The sequence below is a fragment of the Dasypus novemcinctus genome, chromosome 12, assembly GCF_030445035.2.
Source record: "Dasypus novemcinctus isolate mDasNov1 chromosome 12, mDasNov1.1.hap2, whole genome shotgun sequence".
NCBI lineage: Eukaryota > Metazoa > Chordata > Mammalia > Cingulata > Dasypodidae > Dasypus > Dasypus novemcinctus.
In genome coordinates this window covers 23,977,621-23,991,961 of record NC_080684.1, presented here as the reverse complement: position 1 = coordinate 23,991,961, position 14,341 = coordinate 23,977,621, and the positions used below count along the sequence as shown (strand labels likewise).

At 36.6% G+C, this 14,341-nt stretch overlaps 1 pseudogene; it reads right to left on the bottom strand.

Moving 5' to 3' along the window:
• Window positions 1-436: 436 nt before the first annotated feature.
• Window positions 437-14,341, bottom strand: LOC139440090 (olfactory receptor 6C2-like; annotated as a pseudogene).

The window sequence follows — 14,341 nt, the reverse complement described above, 5'->3', positions numbered from 1 at the left end:
GTTAAAAATTGAGTTTGTATTTCAGGTCAAGACTCTTTCCATGTGAAAACTTGTTTTGGTTTATCTTGAGAGTAAGCAAAAGGGGAAGCTTTGCTTTTTCAATTTAATAATTAAATTCAGTCTATGATGAAGTATTTATTAGACAATAACCCACTAATATGCTTTAAATTGTCAAGAATAAAGTGTAAACATCAGTACAGTACTCCTAGTTATCAGTAAAACAATTGTCTTGTAATAAATGACTCACCTTGGTGCAACGTTTGATGTTCAAAAGAGATGTTGCGACAATAAAAAAGTAAATTAAAAAGAAATTATTGAGAATTTTTTTGAGAAATTTAATCAGACTAAATTCTAGATAGGAAATAATGAAATGAGGCAGAGGACATAAATAAAAAAGAGACTTTTTCTTTCATTTTACGTTGAGTCAACACATTTTCTACTTCTTTGAGTGAAATGCAATCCTCTTGATGGACTGATCAAAAGCTTGTTTGACTTGCTTGTTTCTCAGTGTGTAAATGAAGGGGTTCAACATGGGAGCAACAGAAATAGTGAGCATTGAAACACTTTTATTTATGGCCACCTCTTCCTTTGTTGAAGGCTTGACAAAGATGAAGATGCAGCTTCCATAGGTGAGAGAGACCACAATCATATGAGATGAGTAGGTAGAAAAGGCTTTTTTTCTTTGCTGGGCAGAGTGGAATCTCAGAATTGTCCTGATGATGTATGTGTAGGACAGAACCACATATACCAGGGTGATAATGAGAGCAAAGACAGCCATGAGGATAACTATCTGTTCTATTAACCACGTATCTGTGCATGAGATCTTTAGGAGCAGACCTGCATCACAGCTAAAATGATCAATGGCATTGGAGTCACAAAATTTTAGCTGGAGCACCAAGATGACAGGTGGAACAATGATCATCAAGCCTGCCATCCAACAGCCAATGATTAATAAAATACAGACCCTGCTACCCATGACAGTCATGTAAGAAGAAGTTTACAGATGGCCAAGTAGTGGTCATAGGACATGACTGCCAGGAGAAAAAACTCTGTTGCTCCAAAAAGAATAACAAAAATACTTGACTTGCACAAGCATTATAGGTGATGATATTGTCCCCAGTTGATAAACTGTACAGGAATCTAGGAATACAGACAGTAGTGAATAAAACTTCTAAGAAGATGTTTTTGAGGAAAAAGTACATCAGAGTTTTAAAGTGGGCGTCCAGCAATGTGAGGGTGGTAATAGGTTCCCAGTTATACTCATCATGTGAGAAATAGAAAGACCAAAAGAACTTGCAGTTGAGGATTCTCTGTCAGTCCCAGCAGGATGAAGATTGTAATTGCAGTGTGGTTTCCCATCGCTGCTTTTTGACATCCATACTGAAATTGTATATTAAAAATTATTCAAAGAGTTTTCTTTAGGAGGTAGATATTCAAACTCTACAGCAAAAGGTCCTGTAGACTAAAGCCAAACAAGCTGGCATAAATTTAGTTTTTCCCTCTACAACCTAATCAATCTTGCCAGTCTCCCAGTAACTTTCCTACATTTTACATGTGATATAGGCAGCAGAGATTGTCTTAAGCATTTATGTTATTTTGAATTAATGCCATTTTTCTAATATCATACTTTTCCTCTCAGAATTAAAAAATGTAGTTTAATCCTTGTAATTCATTACATTCATTAGATTGACACATAGATTAGAAAAAAGATGATGCCATTTCATGAGTACTTAAAAGTTGTTTTTTTTTTCCTTGACAAACCCTGGATATAGGATATATGAACATAAGTAAGAACATAAATTCTCTTCTGTTATCAATATCCAAGGGTTGCTTTAAGAGTTAGATTCATTTTTCCTGGAATGCAAACCAACAACAATGAGAACATCAAAACACAACATTGGGTCGTAAATCTTCCTTTGTCTCTTTATGCATCTCTATTTATAGTCCTTATTACTTATTTCCAACACTATAGTACAGACAGATGATTTGTTGCTCAAGTATTTTAAATACAGTATGAGAAATGTGTTCAAGGTATTTACAAAAATGAATATCCTCATGTTTTCACGGTATGTTTCAGTTAATTAATTGAAATATCAGTTATTTTCAGTTAATTGATTCTTTTCCCTTCAAAGACACTGAAGTTAAAAATTCTTTTAATATCACTAAATATACTTTTCCAAGCTATACCTATTTTATTGTATTTTAAATAGCATTGAAAATTCATTAGTGTCTCCACTTTCTCATTGTATCTTCACTCAATTTAGGCTTCAACCCAATATTAAGTTATTCTTACTTCCAAACTCTATTCCTTTCCCAAAATCTACAGGGACCAGTTATGGTTGAAGCCAATGGCACACTTTAGTTTTTATCATGCCTGCATCCTCACAAAATGTTTCTCTTAGAGTTTAGTCATGCTTCAATTTGTTTCCGTGCCATCATTTTGAATTTTCTCCAAACCATAGAGCTCTCTCTTCACTGTCTTACACAGACAGTTCTTTCTCTGCCCATCTACGAAATAGTGGCACTTTCCAATATTCTATCTTCAGAGCTCTTCCTTCTTGTTTTCTACTTTTTATACTTCTTACTCTGTACTTTGTAGAGATTATTTCACCCTGTCAAATGGATCTGATCATCATTTATGTGACTAATTGCAAAGCTCAGATCTTTCACGCATGAAGCCATATCTCAATGTATATAACTAGTTGTAGGTTCCAAAGACCTTTCACATTCTGAAAATGAAACAATGCCCCCTCCGAGGCTTCTCCTATTCCAGTATTAACTATTTCTTATTAAAGATTAATCTTTTTGAGTGTCATGCAAGGTTTTTCATGGACAGGACCTTCTATGTTGTGCATACCTCATCACTTGCCTTTCTTTTTTATATTTTAAGCTACAGTAAAACTGTCTACTTACAGTTCTTCATATTTCCTACATGCTGACCCCTCTTCACAGGCTAATCCTCCCATCCTTCTTTGACTGATTAATGCCTCTTAGTCCTTTAAGAGTCTCCTTAGGTATCAATTATTTAGAGAAGTCATTTTTCCACCCAGACTATGTGAGATTATGTTCCTTCCTGTATTTTGTTCCAAGCACCTGTACCTTACTGTATAGCCTGGATTGTGCAATATTGCAAATCTTCAGTATGCTTATATTTCCCCCCATTTCTGCAACCTTCAAAATAGAAGCTATGCTTTATACATTCTTATATTCCCTTAAGTCTGGCATGTACAGAATTCTTAATAAATGTAAGCAGAAGAAATGGAAGAGAGTTGTTTGTAGACCTAGACTAATCTGTATTCTTTAATGTCTGTACTGATCAATAGATTCAGATTTCTTGTTTGCATGTCAGTTTCATACTGTCATTCTGAATGAATTCTTACATAAAAGGCCTAAATATTTCCAATTCTAAACTTTGTAAATGTTCCTTTTCTTGTCTCTTTCTCTTCTATGTCTTAGCCCTTTTCTTACCCTTAACATTATAATTTCCCATTTGCTGTTGTTGTTTCTGTTACTCTCTTTCAGACTCTTGCTGGTGTATAAGATTATTTTTTCCCTTTTTCCAGACTTTGCTACCCAGATACCATTTTCTCAAATCTACAGTTATTTTGTCTTCTGTTTTCCTTTCTTTTCCAAAGCTGAAATTACCTATTATTTTGTAAAGATTCATTTGTCTTCTAAAAGATATTGTGAAGTGTGACATGTTTTTGTTCAGCTTCCTCAACACAGACCCGACATCCTGTCTCTGATAACAAATACTGATGTTTTTCATTTAAGGAATTAATCTGTACAGTTTGCATTAAAGACAGTAGAAATACACATACATAATCTATAGAGATCCCTTCTAGAAGCTCAAGAATGCCCTAACAATCTTAGGGCCTTTGCATCATTAGGTTCACTAGAAAATAAACTCTAAGAACACGGACAGTATTCTGGTTATATCATTTGTGGCTTCAGAAACTGCCTGACATGCCAATAATTTTTTAATGAATGGATCCATATATCTTATTTTTACTTTCTAATTGAATATGTACTTTAAGTTTTTAAAACGTGGAGAAGGATTCAGATAATACTGATAGCTAAAAGGCTCAGACTACAACATAAGGGAGATTAGAATTGCTGCTGAATCCTCTTCTTGTAGCCAAGATAGAATATTTTTCTTTTTTATTTTTTTTAAAGATTTATTTTATTTTATTTCTCTTCCTCCCGGCCCCCCTCATTGTCTGTTCTTTGTGTCCATTTTGCTGCCTGATCTTCTTTCGTCCGCTTCTGTTGTTATCAGCAGCACGGGAATCTGTGTCTCTTTTTGTTGCATCATCTTGCTGTGTCAGCTCTCCGTGGGTGCGGCACCATTCTTGGGCAGGTTGCACTTTCTTTTGTGCTTGGGCTCTCCTTATGGGGCGCATTCCTTGCGTGTGGGGTTCCCCTACGTGGGGGACACCCCTGCATGGCACTGCACATGGGCCAGCTCCATACTGGTCAAGGAGGCCAGGGGTTTGAACCACAGACCTCTCATGTGGTAGGCGGATGCCCTATCCATTGGGCCAAGTCTGCTTCCCTCTGCTTTCTTTAAATAATGTACACCTATCTGGATACTTAATTTCTCTCACATTCACTCTCCTAGACCACTTGCCAATATAATCTAAAACTAACTAATTAACTAACTTTTCATATTCTTGGTATTAATGTTTTTACATGTTTTTATAATAGGCTTTAATTTTCTTTTTCTTAACATAATTTCTTACTAAAGCTAAGGATATTTCATACCACTTTAATTATTCATAGTTTCAATGATGAAATCCTCTGACTTGGTCATTGTAGTTCTTAAGAGTTGTATATAAGAAACAAGTATTGATGTTTACCATGATTGAAACTACTATTGACCCATAGTCAGTGGAGCATTTTTGAGTATCCAAAAAGAATAGTTTCCACCTTGCTGAAAATTTCAGGAACAGCTTAGGATTCCGCTGTTGTTTTTGAAGGTTGGAACTGTCCTGCTTCAAATTTTTCTTTGAATTTTAAGTAGTCTCTTCTTTTATCAAAATAGTTTATCCACTGTTGAGGACAACTTGAGTCAAACGAATTTCTTAACTTCTTGCATTGAGAAGTGTCATCTGTGTTCTCATCTAAACACTTCCAGTACTCATCCCGGGCTCCCCAACAAACTTGTCTTTCTCTCATAGATGGGGCTGCCATTCAATCGGATCAAGCCGCAGAAGGAAAAGGTCACTCAGCCCAACAACCGAAGGCGCGCGGGGACTGAGCTCAGGCGCCGCGGGAAGCGCGCGGCGGGCTGGAGCCCAAGCAGGAAGACCCCACTCTCATAAGGAGAAGCGCAACTCGTCATGGTATTAATTTTAACCTTTTCTTTATGCACATACTGAAAGGTTCACTTAACTGTCCAGTTCTCTGTGCTATCTAGTGAATAATATTGTTTTAGAGAAACAAATACTTAAGCATGAAGAAAAATTAATAAGGATGCCTTTTGTAAAGGAAAAATTAATGTCGTTACTTTTCTATGCCCTGGGACTGTTAAGAATTCGCTAAAAAAAATGCCAGTGCATTATTCAACTTTTAATTGCTTTTCTAGTATACTCCTCTTTCTTCCATCTCCTTGTCTATCAATGTACTCCAAATAGAACAGCATACTAACCCAGTTCTGACGGTATAGAACATCATTCTACAACAGAGAAAATCAAAATAGAACATCATTCTACAATAGCCATAGATGAGCTCCTCTTAGGGCAAAAAAACAAAGAGCAGGTTTAAGTATTACCTCTTCTGTAGTGATTCTGCCAACCTGCCCCCCCTCCCCTCCAGGAGATATACTTCATGGTTAAAACTCTTTGTTGTAGTGGAAACCGAAAGCAGGAGTTTGCAGTCAGACACTCTCATAAAAGACTTCAGACTGCACAGCTTTCTAACAACTAATTTTATAAAAAATGATCCTAATCCTGATATTCTCAAAGACAAGTAATAAAAACAAACAAAACTAATTTTCAAGAGTTACTGGGAGATTTAGAAATAATATAAACAAAGAATTGTAACAATTCCTAAATAAACTGCAAATTTTATCATTATTAACAGACTGTGGCACCTTCTGTCAAATAGCATTCTATCACATCCCAACAACACTGATAGCTGTCAGCACCTTGTGAACAAGCTATTGGTGAATCACAAATACAATTATTAGCACAATATTATCATTCAGAAAGAATATTGCACTATCAATTCTGAATGTCTTAAAGACAAAATTTACCTATTGAATGATTTGGCCTGTAGTCTGCCTTCTTTATACTTTTTGTACTTTCTAATATGGTCTATTGCCAGAACCTTAAATTTAACCAGCCTCTTCTCTTTTCCTCGTCTGCAATCCACTATCACTTTCAATCCTCTTTTTACTTCCTGTTTTTTAACAAGCCAGGGGGAATATATCTCCACTTCTTTTTGAAGAGAGGAATTCTCCTCATAGCTTAATTGGGTCTTTTCCTCTCAGAAATCTTTCCACAAATGCAGATTACACAAAATTGTGACAAAGGTAAAATCTGCTTGTGCTGCTCAATAGCCCACTCCCCAGCTCCCACCCATTTAAGCCCCCAACCTCCTTTGCCTGACTCTCCCAGGTATACCAGCTGTGTGCCCTGATTGCCTAAAGCACTCCACTCTGACATGCTCTCACGTCCACTTTTTCCAAAGAAAGAAGCAGCTCTGTGTTCTTCTTTCTCTCCTCTGCTCTATTCAAGAACATCTGCTTAAATCTTTGCCAGAACTTGTTTCTACCTGGCTGTTAGAAAACATGGGATAAGATGTTTTAAATGGAACTATTGCATCTAGTTTCTACTCTGCAGGGTTCTGGCTCAAAAAACTCATTTAATTAATACTAAAATTATGAGTGTAGTTATTTATGTAATATTTTACTTTCTTCTTCCAGAACTACTTGCATCTGACTAGGATGTTTAATGTGTGACACTCAGAATCATCAAGGGCAGCCTTTGCAAATATAGATTCCTTGGAATCAGACAGACTCAATACAATGAAGACAACATATCAAAACCTATAAGACACAGTGAAGGCAGTGCTGAGATGGAAATTTATAGCCCTCAATGCTTACATTAAAAAAGAATTAAAATCAATGACCTAACTACACACTTGGAGGTACTAGAAAAGAACTGTAAACTAACCCCAAAGCAAGAAGAATGAAATAACAAAGATAAGAACAGAAATAAATGAAATTGAGAATAAAAAAACAATAGAATTAACAACACAAAAGTTGTTCTTCAAGAAGATTAACAAAATCACAAATGCTTAGCTAGACTGACTAAAAGAAAAAGAGAGAAGATACAATAATGAAATAAAAAATGAAAGCTGGAAAATTACTTCTGACCCCAAAGAAATAAGTGATCATAAGAAGATACTATGAACAACTTTCTGACAAAAAAATCCTAGACTTTGAAGACAAAATGGAAAAAGGTCTAGTAATGTAAAAACAACCTATTCCAACCCTAGAAGAAACAGAATACCTCAACAAGTAAAGAGATTAAAATAGTCATCAAACAGTTTTCCAAAATGAAAAGCTGATGATGACCGGATGGTTAGGAAAGTGAGTTCTACCAGGCATTCAAAAAAGATTTAATACCAATCTTTCACAATCTCTTCCAAAAAATTGAATAAAAAGGAATGCTACCAAAATCAATAACCAATATCATCCTAATACCAAAACCAAATAAAGATATTACAAAAAAGAAAGTTATTGACCCATTTTTCTAATGAGTATGGAATTCAAAATTTCTCAGTGAAATATTTGCTAATTGAATCCAACAGCACATTAAAAGAGTTATTTATCATGATCATGTAATTTTATATCAGGTGTGCAAGGGTGGTTCAAAACAACAGAATCAATCAGCATAATACGCCACATTAATAAACCAAAGAAGAAAAATCACTTGATCTTTTTGATTGATGCAGAAAAGGCATTTGATAAAATGCAACCTACTTTTTTATAAAAATATTACAAAAGGTAGGAATTGAAGGTAACTTTCTTAGCACAATAAAATCCATATATGAAAAACCCACAGCTAATATTGTACTCAATGGTGGAAGACAGATAGTGTTCCTGTTGAGATCAGGGACCAGAAAGGGATGCCCACCATCACTACCGATTATCAATATAGTGCTATAGGTTCTAGCTAGAGTGATCAGACAAGAAAAGTAAGTACAAGTCATCCAAATCAGAAAGAATAAAGCTTTCACTATTTGTGGATGATACAATTTTATATATAGAAAGTCCTGAAAAATCTACAACAAAGCTGCCAGAGCTAATAAAAGATAGAAAAGATAGAAATCTTTTATTTCAGCATTGCTGAAAAAAATCATAAAAGACCTAAATAATTGGAAGAACATTCCATGTTCATGGGTTGGAAGACTGAGGATTATTAAGATGTCAATTCTACCCAAATTCATACACAGGATCAATGCAATCCCAATAAAAATTCCACCAGCATTTTTTAACAAATGGAAGACACAATTATCAAAGTTATCTGGATGGGTAAGAAGCCCCAAATAGCCAGAAACATCTTGAAAAAGTATAGTGAAGTTGGAGCCTATCAAAGGACTTCATCAAGAAGGTGAAAAGACAGCCCACTCAATGGGAGAAAATATTTGGAAACCACATATCTGATAAGGGTTTGATTTCCATTTGATAGAAAGAGATCATACAACTCAATAAAAGAGCAAGCAGTTCAATTTTAAAATGGGCATGTCTCCAAAGAGGAAATAAAAATGGCCAAAAAGCACATGAAAAAAATGTTCTGTATCACTAGCTATTAGGGAAGTGCAAATCAAAACAACAATGAGACATTATTTAACACATCATAGAATGGCCATTCTTAAAAATACAGACAACAATAAGTGCTGGAGAGGATGTGAAAAATAGGAGCTATCCTTCATTGTGGGTGGGATTGTAAAATGGTGCAGCCTCTGTGGAAGGCAGTTTGGTAGTTTATCAGAAGAATAAACATACAATGGCCATATGATCCAGCAATTCCTCCCTCTAGGAATATATCCAGAAGAACTAAAAACTATGTCACCAACAGATATCTGCACACTGATGTTCATAGTGGCATTATTCACAGTTGTCAAAAGATCGAAACAACCAAGTGTCCATAAACCAATGAATGGGTAAACAAAATGTAGTAAGTACATATGATGGAATACTATGCTACAGTAGAAAGAAATGAAATTGGGACACATGTGATAACATGAATGAATCTTGAAGACATTCTGCCAAATGTAGTAAGCCAGACACCAAAGGACAAATATTGCATGGCATCCTTAATATGAACGAAATATGAAGAATAAACATATGGAGTACAAACCTAGATCTAGGTTATAAGGAGATGAGAGAGGGGCTGAGAAGAACTACTTGATGTTTAAATGTACATAGAAATTTTAAGTAACTTGACTGTAAAAGTGTGGAAATGGATAGGGTTGATGGTAACACATTATAGTGAGGAGCACCTGGTTTATAAAATGGATTGTGGTGGAAAAGAGTAGTCTGGGGGAATTAAATGTCAATTGAGAGAAAGCTAAAGAATATTCTAGGGACTGAGTAACACAGGGAATCCAGAGATGGATGAGAATTGTGCTTGATGGTACTGATGGAAGAGTGTCCTTCTGTGAGCTGTAGTGGATGTACATCCCTACTGCAGGGGTTTGGGATGTAGAGAAGCATGGGAAAAATACAACCAGTGTGACCTATGGACTGTGGCTAAAAGCACTGCTGTAATATTCTTGCATAAATGCCAAAGATGTACTGTGTTAATAATGGAGGATTAGGAAAAAAGTGTGCCAAATATACACTAGGGACCATGGTTTATGGCAATTCTGGTGATATTATCTCATAATCTATAACAAATATTCCACCACTGTGTAGTGTATTGGGAAAGGGGTGTTGTATTGGAATTCTACACATGTGCATGATTATTTTGAAAGTTAACAACCTCTGTAATAGAAATACATTTTTAAAAATTAAGGTGGGTTGTGGGAAAAATACACCAAATGTAAGATAGGGACTATATTTAGTAGTATTTCGATGATGGTCTTGTATAGCTTGTAACAAATATTTCACAGTGATACAAGGTGTTGAAGGAGGAGTGATGTATGGGACCTCTGTATGATGTTATGCATGATTATTTTGTAAGTTCACAACCTTTACTAAATATTTATTTTTTATGCATGTTCATGTATGAGTGATGCACTTTACTTAATTAAAAATTGATGGTGGATTAAGCCACTCAGAAGACAGATTCTTATTGTGATACTCAGATGCTTCCTCCATATAGAGCCTTGCTATGTTTTTTAAATGGAGGTGCCCTTGAATTGCATAAAAGATCCTATATGGCCCCATGCATACTTCTGCTCCACTGCCTATAGATAGACAGTAACATCCTAGATTCTGAGTAATTGGATGGAGCTGAATCCCCATATGGCTCGATCATAAATCATATAGTGGTCATCTTTACCTTGAGTATTATAAGACATTATTATGCTAACAGACAAGAAGCAGGGAGAGGAAAGGAGAAATCTGGGCAGAGATCAGCAGCCATCTTGCTTCACCATGTGGCAACACTCCAGGATCAACAGTAGCTGACTTTGGTGAGAAAGCATCTCTGAAGGTGACTCAAGTTGGACTTCTCTCACATCCTTGGAACAGTAAATAAGTGCCATTTGTAAAAGCCAACAGGTTTCTGGTACTTTGCATTGCCCCTTTGGCAGACTAATAAAAACTCCAAACTATATTTTTGTAGAAATAGAAGAAATGATATTAAAATTAACATGGCAATACAAAGGACATAGAATAGGCAAATAAATTTTAAATAGGGTGAACCTATTTAGAAAGCTTACATTACTTGACTTTCATGCATTACAATAATCAAGATAATATAATATTTTCATAAGAATGATTGTCAGGAGCTCAGCAAAACTTTCTCTGAAAAAGAAACAAAAGAACTGAGCAAGAATTGGCAAAAAAAGAATTTAAAGTGAGTCTAAATGGCCAAAGAGCATACAACAAGAAACATTTATTTAAGAAAATCTGATGAATCAAAAACAGTGAGAGTCTATAACACTTTAATTAGGGGCTGCATCCTCCTCCCAAATACTCGATGGCATGGAAATTTTACCCTATGTATATAGGGAAGGTCATGAGAATTGTCAGCCTACTTTGTCTGTACAAAAGTGCTTGACTTTATTTGAAGCAAAGCCTGGAGAGGTCCAAACTCATTGGCATTGTAGAAAGCAATGGAGATCTCAGTTGCAAATAATCACAAAATTCTTGACAATACAAGTTGAGGCAAGCAGCAGAACACTGGACCAGCCAGAAGTTTAACAGGGAGATAGAGTGAAAAAGACTGCCCAAAGCAATTTGCTAAGATTAGGTTTCCTTAATTATCAAGATTCTGTGGGCAACTGCAAGGTTGTGCTCGCTCAGAACAGACTGGAGAGGAGTTTCTGGGCAGTAGTCCTTAGCTGAATGCTGGTCATTCCCTGAATTTTGACAGTTCCTCAAGTCATACAAAGATCTATCAGCAAAGAATAGAAGCATTGGCTGAAAATATTTAATAAAATCTCTATTTTAAGTTTGATGATCCAGCGGTAATCCCTAAGTCACACCAGGCTTAAAAATAAATTTTAAAAATGCCTAAGCAGAGGCATTTGAAGCCGCACACTTCAAAGGAAACAGGCTCAAGAAGTGACTTGGTTTTCTAAAAGTTACAAGAAATGGGTTGGTTTTTGTAGAGGGGAATTTATTAAAACCTTACATTTCCAAGTATGAGAAAATATGTCCAAAATCTAAGTATCAGGCAGAGCTCTCTTGCTAAAGATCAGTTGCTGTTGACCTTGGACAACTGCCGAATAGCAAGACACAGGGCAGCTCTGCTAGTCCAGGCTCTTTCTCCCCAAGTCAGCCATGGGCAAACAGGCACATGACAAGTCCTGTTCCTCTCTCCTTTCTCCTCTGGCCTCATTGCTAGTTCTGCTTTCTGCTGCTCTGTCTCTGGCTTTTCTTTCTCCCATGTTCACTGATTTCAACATCTGGAGGCTTCTCTCTGCCATTGCATGTTCCCCCCCCCTGTCTTCCACTTTTATTCTTCAGTTTATAAAGGACTCCAGTAAGAAGATTAAGATCCACCCTGGGCTGTATGCTACTGCAGCAATCTAATTGAATGACCCTTAACTGGGTTCATCTAATCAAAGGTTCACAACAGCTTTACTTTAAGAACGTAATTTTCTGGGGTCTACATAAAAGATTCAAAACAGCAAAACAAGAATTAGCCTAGACAAGTAAATAAAACAATCAAGAACAAACCAACAATGAAAACCACTTTCAGTGGTGATATGGGGATCAGAATCCAGTTGCTAAACTATATTATCTAAAATGTCCAGTATTCAACAAAAACTCGTGAGACATGTAAAGAACAATATAATGTAATCCATGCACAGGAAAATAAGCATGTGATCAAATTATTTTTGAGGGATCTCAGTTTTTGGATTTAGCAGATAGTGTCTGCAAATACTATTACAAAAAAAAATGTCCAAAAAACATAGCATGTGTAAGGAATTAAGGAGCCAAAATTCCATCCATAACACCTTTTATGTGTAGCATGAGAGGGACTCAATATATTGTTTCTGGTTCGAAGATGAGGAAGCCATATAGAAAGCTGGAGAAGGAACTGAATTCTGCCAATATTTGAGCTTGGAAGAAGACCCCACTCCTGATGAGAACCACAGCCCAGGAGGATTATCTTCAGTTCAGCCCCGTGAGAAACTGAGCAGAGAATAGTCATATGCTGACAAGCAGAAACCATTAGATAAATATTTCTTCAGTTCTGCATCACCTTCCCTTTGTGCAGACCTATTGCTGAGCTGGTCTCAGCACTATATGTGACTTTACTGTCACCTAAAACTTTTTTGAGGACATAATAAAAAATAGGTTGTAGACACTAAAGAAGAAATAGAAGAGATTGCCTTGCTAATATACATACAGAGCAACACTTATTAAAGTGATGACAGGCAAAACATCAAAAAATTTTTTATGATATCTTTCATTTTTAATGTCCACATTAATTTTTCACTTTATTTTAGTTTTTCTAAATTATTATGTATTCTATTTCTCATCTTTAAACATATCATTACTATTTCATTTTCCTATTAATTGAACTTGACAGTATATTAGACTTCATTTTTGAAGAAGTTTTGGATCACATAGGGGTTCATCTATGTCAGGGAAGAGCACTGATGTGTGGTGTCATTGATGGGGGGGTGCATGGATGGGAGGGATTTCTCCAGAGCATGCATATAGGTTATAGAGATATGTTCAGATATTCGTTGGGTATTGACATAGAGGGTAGAATATCACATGACAACTGAGGAAGTGCTGAGTTCCCATTCTGGGAAACTCTGTTGCACTCCCCAGTGGAGCAGGAACAACCCCCCAAGTACAAAAACAAAAAGACCAGAGAAGAAGGATGATCCAATGATGGACACTCAATACTGATGACTATGCTTACGAGCCTGTGTGCTTGAAATTTTAACTTGGCTTAAAGCTGCACAATGCCTAAGAGTTACCTCCTGAAAACCCATATTGCTCAAATGTGGCCACTCTCTAAGCCAAACTCAGCATTTAATGTATTACACACACCACAATCCTCCCCCACCCCCACGCCCAGTGTGGGACATGACTTCCAGTGATGAGCTTCCCTGGAGCTGAGGGATTACTGCTGAGCACCAACTGGTGATGCAACTAGAAAATGACTTTGAACAAAAGGGAGAAATGGTAAAGACAACTGAGTTTAAATGGCTGAAAGACTTCAAAATGTGTTGAGAGTTTATCAGCGGGGTTGCACTTATGCATATCTCAGCAAGATCTCAGAGACAGCCAAAGTAGATAGAACTATACGTAGTGGTGCTCCTGAGGGCTCCAGAGATACCCAGTCCCTATAGTCATAGCAGGTGGGTCTGGAATTCAGTGACTTGCCAGTGGGCCCTACTTTGGAAGTTGTGCTCCTGAGTGTGATGGAGTTGAACTCAGACCTTTCTATGCATGCCTCTTCTGTCACTTTTACTGAACCTGTAGTTGGTGCTGGGGTTGGTGTATGTTCAGGTGACTTGAGTCTCTGGGTTGTCCATGTGCCACCTGGCCCCCAAACCTTGGCAGAGTTGCAAAACCAACTCTTCAGTTCATTGGACTTACCAGGTCAGATAACAGGGAGGTGATGATGGTCACAACACAAGGGAACCGAGAGATTCTACAGCTGCAAACAGGAGAAATCTGTCCATCAGCCAT